The following is a 16,960-nucleotide window of genomic DNA, read 5'->3' on the forward strand; positions in this document are numbered from 1 at the left end:
GGATCAGACATGCAGTCATTAGAGTAAAAGATACCGTGGAGTCTGCAGTATTTGCTTAAACTATAATTTACCCAGTGAGAAGGAAGCTGGCTATACCTCTGCCATACAGAAGAACAGGAGGACTTGTGGCACCTAGAACAGTCCTCCTGTTCTTCTTTTTGCGGATACAGACTAACACGGCTGCTACTCTGAAATCTGCCATACAGATCAATTAAATGGAGTAAGAACTGGCTAACTGACAGATCTCACAAAGGGGATGTTGACAGGGAATCATCATCATCAAATGCGGGTTTTCTAAGAGGGTTCTACAGAGATCAGTACTAGGCCTGATGCTATTCAACATTTTCATTAGTGATCTGGATGTAAATATAAAGTCACTACTGGAAATATTCATGGGTGACACAAAGATTGGTGGAGTGGTAAATAACGAGGAGGACTGGGCAGTCATACAGAATGATCTGGAGCGCTTGGTAAGTTGGGCCCATTCAAACAAAATGCATTTCAGTGCAACCAAAATGCAGAGTTTTCCATCTAGGAACCAGGGCTACAGGCCACATCTACTGAATGCGGGACTGTCTCCTGGAAAGCAGTGACTTGGAAAAAGATTGAGGAAGCAATAGTGGACTAGTAACAGACCATGAGATCCCAGTGCACTGTTGAGGACAAAAGGGTTAACACGATCCATGGATGTATGAACAGGGGAGGAGTGAGTGGGAACAGGGAGGTGATTTTACCTCTGTATCCAGCGGTGGCAAGACAGATACTGCAATATTATGTACAGTTTTAGTGTCTACGTTCTTAAAAGGATGTTGAAAAATTGGGGAGAGTGCAGAAAAGAGCCACAAAGGTGATTCGATGGCTGGAGAAAATGCCTTATAGTGAGAGACATCAAGAGCTCAGTCTGTTTATTTTATCAAACTGAAGATTGAAAGGTGACTGGATTACCGTGTAGAAATACCTTGATGAGAAGAAAACACCGGGGTACTAACGGGCTCTAATCTCTCAGAGAAAGGCATATGAAGAACCAGTGGCTGAAAGCTGAAGCCAGATAAACTCAAATGAGAAACTAGGCACATTTTTAACAGTGAGGCTGATTAATCACTGGAACAAACTCCCAAGGGAAGTGGCAGATTATACAGCACTTGATGTCTTCAAATCAAGATTGAATGACCTTCTGGAGGATGCTTTAGCCAAACACAAGTTATTGGGCTCAATACAGGGATAACTGGTGAAATTTAATGGCCTGTGTTATAGAGAAGGTCAGATTAGATAATCTAACGATCCCTCCTCGCCTTAAACTCAGTGAATCTATAAAAACAACACTGCTTTCAGGTCCTATTAAAATGCCAAATATAAAAGAAATGACAACGCTGATCTTCCTACAGGTTCAGGCAAATTAAAACCATCCCCCTGCATTCTGTGTGATGGCCTCTGTGTGCTGAAGGAGCTGTAATAATACAAATTGGAACATGTCAGAAGCTCTTTGATGATTTAGGATTAGAGGGGGAAGGACAGAGTGTGCCAAGGCTGCATTGGCCACTTGCCAGGAGCCCAAAGTGTACCTACATTTTACCATAAACAGGTGCACATAACTGAGATTTTTGCTTCCCTTTGTAGCGTCCTTGAGAGATGAACAGAAAGAGCTTTGTGTTTGAATTCACCAGCCATAAGTATGTTATGCGTAGGGTGCTCAGCTGTGGAACAAGCTACCTGGGGGCGGGAGGGTGAGACTGAACCAAAAATGATTTGTCCTCAGTGCACACTGCTAAATATAGGAATTGCCATATTGGGTCAGATCCAAGGTCCATCTAGCCCAGTATCCTGCCTCTGACAGTGGCAGGTACCAGACGCTGCAGAGGAAGGTGCAAGAACTGCACTGGAGGCAAATGTGTGATAATCTGCCCCTACACAAGTCTCATCCTGGTCTCTAATAGTTAGATTTAAACGCACCTGTCCACAATGGCTTTCCCACCCGAGCAAAGACCAGGCACTTCCAACACTCCCCATACCTGACACAGCAACCAAAGCCTCCCAGTCCATGCGAGAGGTGAAGAGCAGAACCCTCTGAGGCCCTCTGTGGAGGATGCTATGCAGATCTGAACCTTTGTATTTAACTCCTGGATACTCTGTTGAGAGGCCCTCTATAGATTCTGAGGTCCTGAGCACCCAACCTCACCCAGCTGGGATGCTAAACTTCAATACTGCACCACTTGTTTGCTTTCTTGGTGGTTCTTTTTGTCCATCCACCACTTGTTCAGGCGGAGAGAGACAAGGACATAAAAGGCCAGGCCAAATTGTGAACCCAGGGCCTGATTTGCAAGCAGCGAAGCGGAGGGGGAAAAAAAAAAAGAGATAAAGCCACGATCGGCGGCAGCCCAACCATGCCGCTTCATTCTTCGGCGGCAGTTCGGTGGCTGCTCCTTCCCTCCAAGATAGGGTGACCAGATGTCCCGATTTTATAGGGACAGTCCCGATTTTGGGGGCTTTTTCTTATATAGGCTCCTATTACCCCCCACCCCCTGTCCCGATTTTTTACAGTTGCTATCTGGTCACCCTACTCCAAGAGGGACTGAGGGACCCGCCGCCGAAGACCCGGATGTGCTGCCCCTTTCCATTGGCCGCCCCAAGCACCTGCTTCCTTTGCTGGTGCCTGGAGCCGGCCCTGGCACAGTGGAATCATGCCATTGACGTCAGAGGAGTTAGACCAGCACAGAACCTCTGGAACACAGGAGGCCCCAGGGTATTCTTATGTTCACATCTTTCTCGTGTTCCTGTCCGTCTGTCTCACCATCAGAGAGGCCCTCCAAGCCACCTGCCCATCTTCCCTGCTCTTCTCTGAGCTAAGCACAGTTTAATAACTGATTGGACTGCTCAGGTCTTATGTGCACGGGTCTGTTTTGGGGGCACTCCCCGCCCTGCACATTTGCACACACACACACCCCTCAGTTCACTAGCAGTATTGCAGCTCCACCAGAAGCAGCAGCAGCAGTAATAATAATCCCTAGCTCTTATATTGTGCTTTTCACCTGTAGTGTGGATGGGCCTGAGGTGGCTGCGAGAGCTTTACTCCTGTGTCATCTAGGTCTGCTCTGAACAGGGTTCGGTGACATGGTGATACAAACACTGGTGCCTTCTCTACACTCGTGCTCCCGCCTCCCTGGCTACTACCTGGGGAGATGCACCAGCGCTAGTGTAACGCTGGGGGTTTGCTCCACTGAGTGTAGTGCAGATGCACAAGTAGGGCACTGCCCATCAGTAGATCTCATAGCAGGTCAGTACCATTGTCCCCATTTTAGAGATGGGGAAACTGAGGCACGGGGCGGCAAAGCGACTTGCCCACAGTCACCCAGAAGGACAGTAGCAGAGCCAGCAATAGAACCCATTTCTCCTGAGTTCCAGTCCATTGCTCTATCCATGAGGCCACACTGCCTCTCCGTTACATTGGCCCATCACCCTCCTGATTCTGGCCTGTCATTACTGTATATTTTGCAACTGAAGTCAAAGCAGTCAGACTTGTAGCCTGGAGACCAGGGTACCTTCTGTGCAGATCAGAGAGGAAAAGTGGCCCTGTGGGCCAGTCCTTAAATCCTTACTCCTGTAAAACTCCCCAGGAAGTCAATGGGTGTGTTGGAGTAATGGCTTTGGGCCAGGCCCTGTGTTTACTGCCAGTCTTTCAGGGTCTTTTCTGGCTGCCCTGGCTTCACGAGAAGCAACAGGATCTCTCAGAATGGCCAGTAGGTGTCAGCATCGATTTTCATTTTCCCTATGATGTTTTTAAAGCCAGAAGCGAATGTTATAGAACAACCACAGGACAGAGCTCAGATGTAACCAAGGCTCTGCAGTGAAGAGAGATAAAGTCTGGATCGCAGAGTTGCTGGCCTGAGCAGAGGGATAATAATGACTAACCACCCTCTGGCTCTTCCTGCATCAATCCCCCACACTGCAGAACCATTGACATTCAAGGGCAACATTTCCTGGAACTCTTCAGGCTTTTCGGAGTGTTTCATTGATGCTTCTCCTGAGGGCCGTCCATCTGCGATGCCTGGCTCATCTTCCAGCCATGCCTCTTTCATGGGAAAGGATACTGTCGAGCAGAGCATTGAATGGTTTTCATTTGTCATCTGCTTTCCCTCTCCGCAGTTCCTTGTGCTTTGAATGAAGCCGAAAAGAATCTGTTTGCTTTTCTTTGGCAACAGCTTCACCATATGGGGCATGAGCCAACCAAAAGCTGCCCCCTCGGGCTGCAGTCCCGTCAGACTTTGCACGGAACTCAGCATCAGGCCTTGTCATTGCTTGGCTAGGAAGCCTCCAAAGAAAACCCAGGGTTTGGCAGGAAGTGGTTGTAGTGAGTCAGTGAGCGGGGCTCTTCCCGGTGATTCAGTCAGCCCTGAATCACTGGCCCTGTGTGCTGGAGATGGTGTCTTTTGTCTGAGACATAAAACACAGGCCCCCATCGCTGCTCATTAAAGAGCCAATGATTTGGGTTTTTTTGTTTTTTTTTACTGAGCGGGGTGTCCTATCCACATCCCTATTTATTTAGGTAACTGCATTTTGCTTCTCTAAAATTCCCCTGGCAGTGTCAACTGGATACAGTACTATACTATTCTCATGGATTTTGTATTAAGGCAGCACCAAGAAGCCCCAGCTGCGAGAGGGTCCTGTTGCACTAGGCACTGCACAGACACATCGTGAGAGACAGTCCCTACCCCAGAGAGTTTATAGTCTTACAGCTCCAATCCAACAGTGCGTGGGTGGCCTTGCTGCAGACAGGCAGAGTAGCATTGGTGTCAATTTCAAAATTGGTGGGGTGGGGTGGGGTGGGGTGGGGTGGGGGGGAAGAATCTAAAAACAAACCAAATCTCAATAGCATGTCCCCCCTGCTTCCCGCATTTTTCTACCAGCTCTAGTTCTGGCCCTCTGAGGCACTGAGCATCCGCCACTTCCATCAGAGTCAAAGGGATTGGTGAGACCTGCAGCTGGCAGGATCAAAAACAACAGGCCTGATCCAGCAAAACCTCCTGGGTGCCATCTCAATGGCCGTACCCCTTGTTGTGGGAGTTTGCAGGATTGGGCCCCACATTCATCACTTTCAAAATGTAAACCAGTCTCTAGGGTTGAACGGTTGGGGTTGCAGCAGAGCCAGCCAGCCAACAGGAAGGGAATGTGGGTGACAAGCTGCTGCCATCTGGATCTGAGTCTGCTAACCACCAGCTTCACAAACCCTGCCAGTTCCCCTGAGCTGTAAACAGGAGCGATGGAGCCTGCAATGCAATGGAAAAACATATCAAAATCAGGTCCATTGGGGCAGGACTTCTTTAGCGCTCCCCAAGAGCTGCCTTGGAGGCCTGGGCACCACAGCGCTCCTCAGAGGGGACACAGGCCTGTAATAACATTGCGCATGGGCTGGAAATACATAGGACCAGGACCAAGTTGTCAGAGGCGGATTAAGGTTTCCTGGGGCCTTGGGCCAGAGCAAGCGCCCCCCAATCCTCCTGCAGCCCCATCCCCTTCCGACTGCGGCCCTACCCACAGCCCCACCCCTTTCTGTCCCTTCCCCGGGGGCGGGGCCAGCCCCTGTTACACTGAGGGTCCCCCCCCCCATTCCACCCACACACACACTGCAGCTCTCTAGTGGTCAGATCACTAAAACAGGTTTATGAGTAGGCCTGGAAGGATTAGGTTTTTATTGGTAAATGTTGCTAAATGTCAATTTCACAGTGTGCCCGATGAAAAGATATTTCTATCTATAATAATTGAAATTTACAGATAGGCAAAGTCAGAAAAATGAGAACCTTGAGAACCTGTAAGAGTTTGATTTAAGGATGTTCAGTTTGTATATTTTGACATGTGATGTTGACAATTTGTGTCGTAGTTGTTATAAAACTAACTTTTTTAATCTCAACGTCTACTCTCATTAAATAATTATTGTCTGACCCCCTCCCCACATAATTTCCTGCAACTGTGAAAATGTAAATGGATACACATTTTAAAAAGTGCTTAAACCCCATAATTTTGCACAACTGTGAAAAATGATATCGATAAAAATTGGGGGGAAATGCTTAAAAATAAACATCAATATCTATCAACGTTATTTTAAAAATGAATTCTGCCAAGCCTGTTTATGAGTCTACTACTGCCATCAAGCTAACACACCTGGTCCATTAACTCGAGCACTAGAAGCTTTCGGCTCCAGACATTTCAAACAGGGGCATCAATGCAGTTACAACAGGAACATATAGCTGAACCAGGTGTTTAGCACAGCTAGTAATGGAGAGACACATGCACATAAATAAGGCGTATTTATGTACCTCTACGTACTTACGTGGCATTCTTCACTGTAGTGTCTCACACACATTCATGGATTTTACCTTCACATCTGTACAATGCAGGAAAACATTATCTCCTTTGTACAGATGGGGAAACCGAGGCACGGGTTAGTTTAAGTGATTTGTCCATGGTTTCACAGGAGGTGAGTGGCTGAGCCACAAATGGTACCTGGATCTTCTAAGCCCTAGTCCTGCGCCCTATCCCCTAGGTCATCCATCCTCTGAGAGACCAGCATGAACATGGAGAGCTATATACTGCAAATAAAGACAGGCTGCTGACCTGCTAGGGAGCAGAAAACTTTCTTATCAGTAGAAAAGCCTTTTCTACACCAGGTTTCTTTGCTCCAGATTTCCTATTGTTAGCCTCAGTGGTTCAACTCCCCTGGAGGTACCAGCAGTTTCAGCACTAATATAGACAGGGCATTGGCAACAGCCAGCATTTTAACCACTGTGTTATGTAATAATAAGAATACCTACCTCTTATACAGCGCTTTTCATCAATAGATCTCTGAGTGCTTTACAAAGCATCATTGCCATTTTACAGATGGGGAAACTGAGGCATGGAGCAATACAGAGACATGCCCAAGGTCACCCAGAAAGCCAGTGGCAGAACTAGGAAGAGCCCCCAGGTCGCTTGAGGCCCCAGGGTTAGATAGGGAGGTCACCCATCTGGTTTTAACATGGGCAGTCGTCCTTTTGGGTTGCTTGTCCGCATCCAGTACTCAGACAAAACTGGACGTGGTGTTGTCCGGTATCGGATGGGGGACACCATTTTAAAGAGCACGCTGCTCTGCCACCCCCAGTAGCGTGACTTTGCATGCACTGTGTGTATGAGGTCATGCCGCTGGGGAGGGGGTGTCACACTGGCTGGGGAGGGCCCATGCCCATGCCATTCCTGGAAGTACTGGAACATCTGGTATTCCGGGAATGCATAAGGTTGGAGGACTTGGTGCTTTAACTCCCGATAGACACCAGGAATCTTGTCTATGAGGAAGCTCACAGCTACTCCACTCCCAGCGTGTCCCAGCAGGAGTCGCTGCAGGTAACAGAGCAGGAGCATTAGCTGTGGGGCTAATACAAACAGCACCTTTACTGTGCAAGGAAACAGCTGGAAGAACCTGCACGCTAACTGTACACTGGAAATACCTCTCCGAGCAGCGGGTCCTTTTATTTTTGGACCTTTGTTTAAAAGTCCCGTACCAAAAAAACAACCTGACATTCTCCTTGCAAGCCCCTTATAAAGGAAGCTGCATCTCCCCCAAGGAGTTGGGCTCTCACTGCAGAGCATTGCTAACCAGCCTGCAGGCCCTCTGCTGCTTTTTCCATCAGCATTTCATCTATATAAGGCAGAATCATCTCTTTCCCTGGAGCCTTCTCCCCCCCCCTTCTCATATCCCAAACTCCAGTGTCCCACAGCTGGGCTGCTGCCACACGCTCGCAGCATTCTTTTGCCTTGTATGGCCAAATCCTTGGGGGTGGGTGGGAACAATTTAGCTAAACTCCATTCTCCATTGGCTGCCTTTGCCATATGACCCAGCTCCTTCCAGCCAGGGAGATTAAAACAGCTAGTTAATTTCTTCTATTTGCAGGAGTCAGAAACGCCTTTGGGATCTCTGGGGTTTTAACTGTTTCTGACACAGGTAAGAGCTTTTTCCATTGATTCACTTTCCATGTGGTGTGGTTTCCTGAGGGCAGCTAAGGTGTGTCACGGATGAAATCAGAGGGTGCGGGAAGATTCCAAAAAAACTGAGCGCTTACATTTTCCAGTCTCAAGTTAAAAGCTTCCAGCAGTTTTAGGGATGAATGTGAGTTAGTGGACCAAGACCAGAGCTCTGTAGCATCAGAATCTCTCAGGGAAAGAAGTGGGATCCAGTCAAGAACACCCTGTTTGCCGAAATAGATTCTGATCTCCTGTAAGGGGTTGTGTGAGTACTTGTCCTCCACCACAGGAAGAGGTATTCTGGCAGAGGGTTCCTCATGCTTTTAGCATTTCACTGCAGAAAAGGAAAGAAAGTTGAGTCAGATAAGAAGGCTGCCCACTGTGCTGTCAGAAGTTACATGGGAGAAAATAAGTCTGTGCCTTGGCTAATAGTTTATCAGTCTAGGGAGCAAATAGACATGCATGGAAGGAAATAAACCCAACCTATGTCTGAGTTCTTAGACAGCTGGCATGGCCTGGGACGTGCACTACACCCTGGAGCAGAGCCCTCAGCACTTGAGGAGTGCAGGCCCTTTGCTGGTTGTCTTCTCACAATGTCAGTTGCCGGTAGAGAGATTCACATTCCATGCAGTCCTGTCTGAGCCTGCATGAGAAGGGAAGGAAACCTCCAGATCTGTGTTCCCGCTGCTTAACCTCTTACCTTTCCTCAGGCAAGACGTTGAAGCAGAGTGTGTTTTCGGGGGGAGGTGTATGGTCTTGCATGCTGCCGCGGCGCGGTGTTCACCTACTAACACCTGTTATGGCAGCAAAGAACCCTGGCAGGCATCCCCAGGGAACGAGAACAGCCAGGCGAACCCACGCAGAGCTGTCACCGCTGGGATGTGACGGGAGGGAGACAGGGACAGTGACAGGCAGAGCTCTCCACTCTCACCGCAGGGCCCTTACCCTGCTGAGCATTTGGCTCCTCCAGACAGTCCCACTAACATCAGTGGCGCTGTGTTTGGGAGTAACTACTTGCCAGAGTAAGTAAAGGCTGTGCAGCCTGGCCCTGGAGCCGTAACAGAGATGAGAAGAGCGCGTAGAGCATTGATGACAGAGCAGGACACAGCCGGGGTTACTGAACCGCTGACACGCAGCCTTGGCAGGCGTTGGCTGTGCTCTCTCTTGGGGTTTCCTACTGACCGTGGATCGCTCAGTTAGTCGGGGGGGCTTCTTTCAGGAGCGTCAATCTCATATAAGCAAAACGGGGCCTGGAATCAGAGCTGTCGTGAGCGCACGGCAATGCACTGAAACAAGCTGGGCTTTTCCGTCTGCTTCCCTGCTCTGAGCTTGCTGTCAGGGCCGGCCTCTGGGTTTCTTGGGCAAGATTCATTTCTGTCTGGAATGTTGTTTTCTCCCATGTCCTTTTGCAGATGGCACAAGGCAAGATCCTGGCAAACATGCACACTGCCCTGCCCCCTCTTGGGTGATCCCCTAGTGATCTTAGAGATCTCCTTAGTGAGCTATTGAGCGACCTGATGCCAATGGAGGATTAGCCTCTGGGCCAACAGGGCCTGTGCCCAGGGGCCCCGGCCAGTCGGGGGGCCCTGGAAAAATGGACACCCCTGTACCCTGACTCCACTCCCCAGCTGGAGCGCCGGGCGGGCGGAGCAGGGCAAGCCCCCGGGACCCGATTCCATTTGCCCTGCAGGAGCACGCGGGGGTGGGGTAGGGGAGGGGAGAGCCCGACAACAACTGCAAGAGCAAGGGGTGTGGAGGGGCCCCCCACTTGCTCTGGCACAGGGGCCCCATAAAACCCCAGTCCACCCCTGCCTGAAGCAATAAATTCTCTTGCATAAGAAAAACTTCATTTACCTCCCTTTTGCTTTCTCAATCCTAAAGCCTGATCTACACCTAAAACTTCAGACAACCTAGCTCTGAAAAACGCCGTATGTGGAGCATTGAAGTTAGGTCGACCCAACCTCCTGTGTAGACACAGCTAGGTTGCTGGAGGGATTTGTCCATCAACTTAGTTATCACCTCTTGAGGAGGTGGATTTACTGCAGCAACGGGAAAACCCCGTCAACTCCACAACAAGTGTCTAGTGGCGTAGCTGCAGCTGTGCCACTGGAGCGCTTATAGCGTCCACAGCGCCTGGGGTAACTTTTGTCCTGTTCGGACAATGCCCATCAGAACCCGAGATCTGGCTGCTTCCTAGTCCCAGGTACTTTCCTCCATTGAGCCTCTTGCTGAGTGTTTGTATTTGGGGAATATTAGAGGGGTGTTAAAATAGCGTTGGGAAGGCTCTTTAACATGTAACCCTAGGAGGAAGAGAAGGCAGTGGCAGCATTCGCCGGTGTGTGGTGCCTGTATGAGACAGCTCCAGGCCTGAGCAGTCGCTGGTTACCAAAGATGGTTGTGTTTCCCTGGGCATTTAAATTCTTTACCCATTGCTGTTGGCATTTTCTGCCGCCAGTGGGAGGAGTTAAATATCTCGCTGTGCTCCCAAATCAGTGCTTAATTTGTGCCAGGGCTTCACAGTTCATAGGCCCAGCACCTCTAGAACTTGGCAGTTCAGAGCCCTGGCACCTCTGGGCCTGGCAGGTCACAGCCCGGCACCTCTAGAACTTGGCAGTTCAGAGCCCTGGCACCTCTGGGCCTGGCAGGTCACAGCCTGGCACCTCTAGAACTTGGCAGTTCAGAGCCCTGGCACCTCTGGGCCTGGCAGGTCACAGCCCGGCACCTCTAGAACTTGGCAGTTCAGAGCCCTGGCACCTCTGGGCCTGGCAGGTCACAGCCTGGCACCTCTAGAACTTGGCAGTTCAGAGCCCTGGCACCTCTGGGCCCGGCAGTTCAGAGCCCTGGCACCTCTGGGCCTGGCAGGTCACAGCCCGGCACCTCTGGGCCAGGCAGGTCACAGCCAGGTACCTCTAGAACTTGGCAGTTCAGAGCCCCGGCACCTCTGGGCCAGGCAGTTCAGAGTCCCGGCACTTCTGGGCCAGGCACGTGACAGCCTGGCACCTCTAGAACTTGGCAGTTCAGAGCCCCGGCACTTCTGGGCCCGGCAGGTGACAACCTGGCACCTCTAGAACTTGGCAGTTCAGAGCCCCGGCGCTTCTGGGCCTGGCAGTTCAGAGCCCCGGCACCTCTGGGCTTGCTGCATCAGTTATGAAAGTAAAAAAGTTGCTTGAGCCCCGGCACCTCTATAAATTAAGCACTGTCCCAAATCATCCTCCTCTCTGATTTGCCTGGGCCAGGTTCCCCTCCCTGGGCATGGCCCAGAATTTCTTCTAGGAGGGAATAAAAATTCAGTTCAGGATCTTCTGCATGGCAAGGACAAGGTCACCAGAAGCCTTAAAACCCAGGATAAACCTTCGCTCTCCAGAGCTTTAAAAAGAACATATAAAAGGTGATTTCAGACTGTTCGGAGAGTGGCCAATAGCATCCACCCACCCGCCCTGCTCCCAGGTGCTGCTCCCAGACCCTCTCGCGGTGTGCATAGAAATCCAGCTCAGGTTCTTGGCTCCCAAAGGTCTTGCCCAGGAGTTGCTGGGGTGGCTTCTATCAGGTGACACTCCCTGCAGCAAGGACGATCGGGCCCTCTGAAGACACCATTTGTGTGGATCACGCTCTGGCAAGCTTTGTATTATTTTATCAGCAACCCCATTAATCTGGCCTGAGTTTCTTTCCCCCAGTGGTGCTGGCAGCCTGCACGCTGGGGTTAGCAGCGTTTTGTACCTTTAAATCGTCAAAGTGCTGCCTACACGTTAGTAATTCCTGTACCATTACCCCATTTTACTGAGCCAAGAGAGGGGGCACACCCTGACCTGGGGCTACACAGCAAGCTGGGATTAGGTCTTTGGGGTCCAGCTGCTCAATCCTGCACTCACCCCATGCATCCACGCAGCCTGCTTTGAACACCTTCAGCTTCCTACCAGCCTCCTCCTGATTCTCACTGCATAGTTAGCCTGGGCGCTTACCCTGGTGTTGCCCCAACCCCCTTCCCGTCCACACACAAAACCCTCTCACCCAAGTTTGATAGTGCTTTCAACCCAAGCTAGCTGGCCTGGCTGGGGGTAGGTTAGAACCTGGGTGCTGCTTTCAATCAGGGCTGGTAACCTGCCCACTTTGCAGTGAGGATGCAGGCTAAATCACTGGAGGGCTGGGTATGCTCCTATGCCTTCCCACAATTCCCTGTGTGCCCAGAGGACAGACAGGATCTCCCACAGTTCACTGGGAAAGTGTCAGAGGTTGGCTCAGCTCACTGCAGCACGAAGAAATGTGGGAGAGGCCCCCAGAAGCCCTAGCTGACACACACAGGGGAGCGCAGCACCAGTGAGGACACAGTCGCTCCAGTGCGGCTGCTCACACCCAGGCCAGGCTAGCCCTGGTGCCAATTGCCCAATGAAGACACACTCTCAGTGATGCCACATTGCTGTGGCTGATGTCACAGTCGTTTGCCACAGTGATGGCAGATTGTGGCATCAGTAGCTGGGGAAGGAGAGGAAACGGCTGGTTTAAAAAAAAAAAAAAGCCAGGGTATGGGGAGGATCATCTTGGTGCCTAAATACCATCTGAGCTGGGTCCGTGAGAGGTATCTGACTGGAGCAGTCAGCAAAGCATGATGGGAAAAGAAGCACATCTGAGGTGCCCCAGCAGGTCATGCCTGGTCCCCACTGCCAATAGCTGAAGCTTCAAAGGACAACATGAATCCCCCACCGTGCAGCTGGCTCTTCATGCTGCACTGTGCTTTGGGGATAGTGCTCCCCGCCCCCCTGCAACCCAGCGCCCCGAAGCATGACATCTGATGACCCCTCCGTTACATGAAGTTACTTGTCATAACGCTTGACAACCCTGGTAGAGTGGGTGGCTCAGACCTAGGGCAGCAATGGGGCTTGTTCACTATGCCCGGCCTGACAAAATACTGCTTTGTCCTGGTTTTTAACTTTCTGGCCACAAACTTCATTGATCTGAGAAGAGTTTGACTGGGTTTTAGTAAGAGCCCGGATTGTTTCCCCCCAACGCTTAGTCGAAGGTGCCGCTTACACTGCAAGAACCTAATCTGGGGTCGTCCAGGTCGTTTGGTTATTTATCCCCCATGACGCCCAACTGAAAGTTAGCAGAAAACAAACCCCGTGTTTCACTGGCTTTAGATGCCGACTGTCCAGCCTAGCCAGGCGGAAAGGGGCTTTCAGCAGCACATGCCAGCAGGAAGAGAGGTTTGTCATTATCTACCTGCAGAGCACTGGAGACAGGCCCCAATCTGCTGGAAGCCCATGGCCAACGTTTTCAAAAGGGAGCCCAGTCTGAGACTCCTTACAGAGGCCTGATTTTCCAGAAGAGCTGAGCAGCTGCCTTCAGAAAAGCAGGACTCTTTAAGGTGTTTCGCATTGGGCACCCAACATCACTAGTCAGCTTGGACATCTTGGCCTATATGCCCATATTTGGGGGCCATCTACACTCCAAGTCTCATGGTAGCAGGGCACAGCTGCCTTGCGGTGCTAGGGGTGCTCATGTTCTAACAACCCTTTTTGTTTGTAACATGGATGAGTTGATACAGTGATAGGATCAGGGCAGCTTGGTTGGTATTACAGCTCAGTCCGGCTGGGGTCTTAGACTGCACCCCAAATCCACCGTCTCCCGTAACTGTGTTGTCCCATCCACTCCACAAATAGAAACTCTCACTCCCACTCCCCCAGGCTGTGTCTACACTAGAAGTTTTGCCCTTTGAATTTCCCACCGTTGCAGCTCCAGAGGTGGTAGTGTAGGCTAGGCACCGCTGTTATTGACAACCATGTTGTCTAGAGCTACTCTAAGCAGGGTTAGATGACTTGGCATTAAATCCACCAGTGGCAGCCACTAGGCCACCTACACTGGGGTGTTGCTCACACTGGTGGAGCTGAGCCAGCGCTGGCAGAAGTGGGAAAGGGTTGCAACATTTCTCTAGTGTAGACAAGGCTTGAGTGGGTCCAGGTCTAACCCCAGCTGCCTTCCTCTTCACATCATCAGAGCAGAGGGGAGGAAGCAACTGAATTACTGCTGGTGGCATTCTTCCCCTCTCCCCTCCTGCCTTTGTGGGTGTTTCTGACCCCAAAGAGACCTCCACCTTGGATCCCTAGAGGACCTGTATGCCTGATTGCAAATATCCAACCACTTTCATGAAAGAGACGTTGAGCTACAATATAACCAGGGACGATAAAAAATGGGAGTACACATGATAGAGTCTACAGCCAGGCCTATTGAAACAATAGCTCTCAGAGGTGTGAACTCCCGCACTCCCTCATTCATCTCAATGACACGTTAACACTGCAGCCCACTTATTAACTTCACCTCTGAAACGCTAAGATTGTTCACCATTTCATTGCTGGTCCCCATAGGAGGAATGCTCAGCTAAGGGGCTTGGCAATTTAGACCAGATGTCGCCATCATATTTTGGCATCCTTGGTGCCTATTTCCCCCCCACACACATCCATCTGTCTGTCATTGTGTTTGTACAGCACCTAGCATCATGGGGCCTCCTTCTTGGCTGAGTCTTACAGCAGTGCAATTAACTGTTAATGACCCCAGCAAAGCAATAAGGTTGCACATTTGGACTATGCCAAGAAGCAGACACTGAGTATTCAGATGACTGAGCTCTTCGCTACTGCTCTTAGAAACTAATTTACAAGATCTGATTTTTAAGCTAGTATCTTGGCTTTTGAGGCTCTAGCTCCTGGAGTTGGAATGCTCAGTGCTAGTAATATTAGGAGCAAGGTCTCCACGGGTTGCTCCAGCACGGGGCCCTACTGTCGAGACAGAGATAACATACAGCAGAGGGAGTTTCAGAGTAGCAGCCGTGTTAGTCTGTATCCACAAAACGAACAGGAGTACTTGTGGCACCTTAGAGACTAACAAATTTATTTGACCATAAGCTTTCATGGGCTACAGCCCACTTCTTCGGATGCATAGAATCGAGAAGTCGGCTGTAGACCACAAAAGCTTATGCTCTAATAAATTTGTTAGTCTCTAAGGTGCCACAAGTACTCCTGTTCTTTTTGCAGAGGCAGTGCAGCTCCCACAAAAGAGAAGAGACTGATGGCTAGATACAGTGCTTTGGAAGTGCTGCTTATGGAGGAAGCATAGTCAAGCGGATTATGCATAGGGCTGGAGGCGTCTGCATTCTAATCCCACTCAGCTGCTGACATACGGCTTGACCCAAAGGCTACTGAAGTCAGTGGAAAATCGCTCTTTAACTTCATTGGGCTTTCGATATTTCCTTACCATTTGGCCAACATGACTTGCCTATTTTCAAGCCTCAAACCGGGCACCCAAAATCAGTGGCCACTTTGGAATAGGCTAGCCTTCCCCTGTCCAGCATTCACACTGGGTGAGAAAGTACGCTATTGTAAATAATACAGCACCAATTACAAGCCCTCGTTCAAAGTCTGGTATCCACATCACAGTTGTCCCAGATGATTAGCAAGTGCTGCTTGTACCCACTGGTCACAACACCTGGGATGAGGACTTTTGTTCAGGTCTGGCTAAGCGGATGGCATCTACTTCAGTTTTCCCCCATAGTGAATGGGAAGCTACAGGGTTTATGGCTACACCAGTTCAGTCAGTCCCCTTAACTCTGCAGTGCAGGGTGTTTGGAAATGACCTAGAAGTCCCTGCTCCCAGCCACAGTGCTGGGCACTAGGAAAAGAGTCCCAAAGATTATCTGCACAAACACAGTTGGGCGGTATGTGGACATGCCAAGAGGGGTGTGACATTGCAGTTCTGGCGGAACCCAACTGAGAGTGCCAACTCAGGACAAATTGCTCAAACAGGGCAGTTACAGCCCAAGGCTGGGGTTTTTTCCACCTCTAAGGCAAACCAAACCAGACAGACTAAGAGGACTTCGGTCTCACCCCACTGGCTAACCGCAAGTCTCACAAGCAATCTCCTTAGACACTCCAGTTTCCCAGTATTACCACCAGTGCCACTCGTTATGGGAACAAATGGTTATGAAAACCAATACCCAAGTAAAAGAAAAAGGTTCTCCTGATCCCAAAGGACCAAGCCCCAGACCCAGGTCAATATACAAATCAGATCTTACCCACAAATCACGCTGTTGCCAATCCTTTAGAATCTAAAATCTAAAGGTTTATTCATAAAAGGAAAAAGATAGAGATGAGAGTTAGAATTGGCTAAATGGAATCAATTACATACAGTAATGGCAAAGTTCTTGGTTCAGGCTTGCAGCAGTGATAGAATAAACTGCAGGTTCAAATCAAGTCTCTGGAATACATCCCCAGCTGGGATGGGTCTTCAGTCCTTTGTTCAAAGCTTCAGTTTGTAGCAAAGTTCCTCCAGAGGTATGAAGCAGGATTGAAGACCAGATGGAGATGAGGCATCAGCCTTATATAGTCTTTTCCAGGTGTAGGAACACCTTTTTGTTCTTACTGTGGAAAATTACAGCAAAATGGAGTCTGGAGTCACATGGGCAAGTTCCTGCATACTTTGCTGAGTCTCAAGGCATATTTGCCTTCTCTCAATGGGTCCATTGTATAGCTGATGGTCCTTAATGGGCCATCAAGCAGGCTAGGCAGAGCTAACACCAGTTTGTCTGGGATGTCACCCAGCAGCATAGCATAAGTTTGAAATACAGACAGTATAGAGCCAATATTCATAACTTCAACTACAAAATTGATACACACATATAGACAGCATAATCATAACCAGTAAACCATAACCTTGTCTTAGACACCCCATTTGACCCCCTTTATACAAGATTTGCGTGTCACTACAGGACCTTGGTTGCAACAATGATCTATATGGTCCCAGATTATATCAATAACGTCACAAGGGGTTTGTCGAAAACCACGTTGCTGCATGGATGCGTTGACATAGTCCAAGAACAAGCCAGACAAATGGAGCTTCCCTGCCATCACGCCTCGTCTGCTTTAGGAAGTTGACCCGTTTATGGCACGTGATGCTTATAACTGCTCACCCAGATGGCACCAGGTTTTCAGCA

General features: G+C 49.8%; 1 protein-coding gene and 1 long non-coding RNA gene across 2 annotated transcripts in view; one reads left to right on the plus strand and one right to left on the minus strand.

The window, feature by feature from the left end:
- Window positions 1-8,856, minus strand: LOC101946765 (uncharacterized). The gene is made up of 3 exons (XR_006176376.2): window positions 8,470-8,856; window positions 8,085-8,320; window positions 1-5,261 (listed from the first exon to the last, which is right to left on the minus strand). It is a non-coding gene; the product is annotated as an uncharacterized LOC101946765 (long non-coding RNA).
- MYL9 (myosin light chain 9) overlaps window positions 7,810-16,960 on the plus strand; it is a 24,912-nt gene continuing 15,761 nt past the window's right edge. The window contains exon 1 of the mRNA XM_005295377.4: window positions 7,810-7,966. The gene's annotated coding sequence lies outside the window, so the exon portion shown is untranslated. The remainder of the gene's footprint in view (window positions 7,967-16,960) is intronic.

The sequence above is a fragment of the Chrysemys picta genome, chromosome 13 (assembly GCF_011386835.1).
Source record: "Chrysemys picta bellii isolate R12L10 chromosome 13, ASM1138683v2, whole genome shotgun sequence".
Taxonomy (NCBI): Eukaryota; Metazoa; Chordata; order Testudines; family Emydidae; genus Chrysemys; species Chrysemys picta.